Source organism: Gavialis gangeticus, unplaced genomic scaffold, assembly GCF_001723915.1.
Source record: "Gavialis gangeticus isolate Ggan-Ray unplaced genomic scaffold, GavGan_comp1, whole genome shotgun sequence".
Taxonomy (NCBI): Eukaryota; Metazoa; Chordata; order Crocodylia; family Gavialidae; genus Gavialis; species Gavialis gangeticus.
The window spans coordinates 32,810,295-32,813,561 of NW_017729006.1; the positions used below are offsets into that span (position 1 = coordinate 32,810,295).

General features: G+C 37.6%; 1 protein-coding gene across 1 annotated transcript in view; it reads right to left on the reverse strand.

Annotated features, from left to right (window-relative positions):
• INHBA (inhibin beta A subunit) overlaps window positions 1-3,267 on the reverse strand; it is a 23,853-nt gene that overhangs the window by 13,827 nt on the left and 6,759 nt on the right. The window lies entirely within an intron of this gene.

Consider the following 3,267-nt stretch of genomic DNA (forward strand, 5'->3'; position numbering starts at 1 on the left):
CTCTCCAGATTTCTTTGGCATCCAGCAGTTTATCAGTTTTATCTTTCCCCCCATTTCTCTTTGCCTATTTCCTTACACTGCATTATTTTACTTGTAGTCTTCCACTCCAGCAAATTTCTGCCTTTTAAACTATGTGAGAGAAACAAGAGCTCCACTCAGAGAAGCTACAGATAAGCACAAAGATCTCTAGGATTCAGGATCCAATTAGGTAAAATAGCAGCTTGCAGGAAGGTTAAAAGCCTTTGGAGTGTGCCCTCTTGTGGCCACTGAGTGTTTCATTGTTCAGCAAAGGAAAATGTACCCCTAAATAAGGGTCCTTTAAGAAGACAATTGATAGAATAATTTAAAGAAGGAGAAGTGACCTGCCCCTTTCCTCCCTCCTCCAAAACCTTGCCAGGAATGACAGGGCTCCTTTTCTTTCTAGGAAAAGATACAATTTAATCTTTATTGTCAAGCCAGTTCACTCTTGAAATAGATACAACATGATGCAAAAAGTTAAAAGTGATATAAATAGCTATAACAGTTCTCATTTATTCTTGACACGTGTCTAATGATGAGCTTTGGGATTTCATGCTTCCTCCATATAACTCCCTTCTCCTCCTCAGGGGCTGACATTAGCTACCCATTTCATTACTAGTTTATATGCCAGGATCATACGTACATGGCAGTATCTCAGAATGGTCTAACAAGCGATCTACTTCATATAATAAAGGAGTCAGTAGATTTTATGAGTGTTGGCTATCTAAGTAATGGAAACGTGTTGGCTTTGCTTGTCAAGAACATGTATGACCCCTCTCCTCAAAAGACAATTTTTAAGACCTTGAAGTAAGCCACAGAGTTTTGGCAGAGCTGCGCTCACAGCCGAACTAATCTCAGTTAGTAATCTTAGCTTGATATGCAAGTAGAAAAATCATTTTCATGTTTTACTTGTTAGAATGCCAAAGGACAGTAGGGTGCTTTTGTAAACCTTTGTCCAATACTCTTGGTCATTAGTTTTTCAAAGATCTGCCTAGAACTGTAGCTGTAAAAAATACCTGCCAAGAAATCTGCTGATCTCATGGATGTGGAAATACCTGTGCTATAGATGAATTCAGTATATTTACCTTCTTTCCCCCATTCATCTGCATTTTCTATCATTTTGCATTTTAGATTTTTTCTATTATAAAATATTACTCCAAAGACATTTTTAAACCATAGAGTAGATGTACTGAATAATGTATATCTATGCACTGTATTCCTTTTGCATATCTCACTGCTAGAAGACAGTACCTGGGGAAAAGGAAATGCTACTTTTTACGGCAGCGCGTATGAAAAGACAACATGATTCCTGACAGAATAAGGGATGACAGGATTATGTCAGGTCATGCTCAAATCAGCTAAGATCTAAATACAACTTCCTTTCTCCACCAGCATTTATATGAAATAACATTAAGTGACATGTTCCTATTTATATTAATTGTTTTTTTCAATCATCTCTTTTTACCTGATGTTTGTTTCTAGTAAGAGAAGTAAGGTTGATACTAAGATGATAAGAAGATAGCATATTTATTCTCATATCTTAATGCTGTATATTTTTACTATATATACGCTTACTAATTCTTGCAGCCATTGAAGATGCTCAGGGATCTAGGTTCTGTTCCTGATTTTTTTTTCCACATCCATATTTTCTGACCTTAGGCAAATCACTTGAATTCTCTTTGCACATATAAGGAAACTGAGGCAACAAAGTAAATAATGCCATTTTAGGATGTGCCATCCATCTTTGCAAATGAGCCTGTGTTAGAGAGAGTGGGTCTCAGGCTTAATTAAATCATTGGTGCATGTAAAGCACTTTGAGATCCCTGGATATTAAAAATGCAAAGTATTTTTGATGGCTGTTCTTTTAATAGACAAAAAAATTGTGTTCAGCAAAATAAAGAAATGGCTGATAGTTGAGCCTGTGCTATCAATATCACCTATTGAAAGTCAATGTTTAAGCTTCAACTCTTGCACATCTAATTTAGGCAATACATTTTAAGTTATTGCTTCAGTTTCTTCCCAACTATATCTTTAATAGGTATCGAACAAAGACCCAGGACACCTCAGAGAAAGACCCAGGCAAGAGGAAGGCTCACACGAAAGCAGGGTACCTCAGTGCAGCAGAAAAGGCAAAAGAATATAAACATGCACAGCATGCTCTGGTGAACAACCAAATACTGCAAATCATGGTAAATTAGCTTTGTTGTTAACACTGATAGCTCTACATTTTGTAAACGAAACTGGTGATGAGTGAGCATTCAGTAGTTTTCAACTGATAGATTCGTAGCTGGACTATTGGCCAGTTTGTGGGCAATGGCATGATTATCATCGGTCATGTGACTCTGTGAGCCAATTTGATTTGGAGTTGCAATTCAAGGGTGTCATATTTAATAGGCGTATATCAAATTCAGAATTCCTTTGTCAAGGCTCAGGAGAGACAATAATGTGTTTACAAATGATTGGGAGTCATGCAGTGCACAGAAACCACTATTCATTCTATACGTGTTTCACTGTTCAGAGAGAGCTGTTGAAAGCCAGGTAGGGCATCTGCTTATTAGAGAGTCTAGTGAGCTTCTGGTTTTAAAAGCTCACTCCTAAAACAGGTAGAAATACAACGGGTCCTAGTGACCACTTGCATCAACATCATTGATTCAGTCTTTGAAATGGAGAGAGCACAAGGAAAGAAAAGTATGAGCTTTTCTAGTGAAAGAACTGATAACATGTGCATTGACAAGGACACCAATTGCAAAGGCAAAGGCTTCTAGTACGGTTGGACACCGGGCAGCTGGAGGAATGTCTGTTCTTAAAAGCATGCACACTTCTGTGCATGGTTTTCCTGCAAACAGAACATCTGAGTCAACAGGTTTTCGGGACTGGAAACTCTGAGTGTTGTCTTAATTGTTTATACTGCCGCAGCAAACTTTTAAACAAAAATGCTTGGAGTTCCTGTGCATACTTTGCCTACCATATGCTGTACCAAACAAAACAATGACATTCTTTTAAAACTGTCTTGGCAACAAGAAAAATGCTTTGGCTAGACAGCATCTTTATAAGAGTTGTTATTAGCTACTTCATGTCTATCTAGAAAGGTGCTACGCATATAGGAAGACGTAGATGATCTTACATATGTATAAGTATTCATGTGTATACACACACATATACACACACTTGTAGATGTATATATGTGTGTGCGCGCGCGTGTGCGTATATTATATATATATATGTATGTATGTGTGTGTGTGTGTGTGT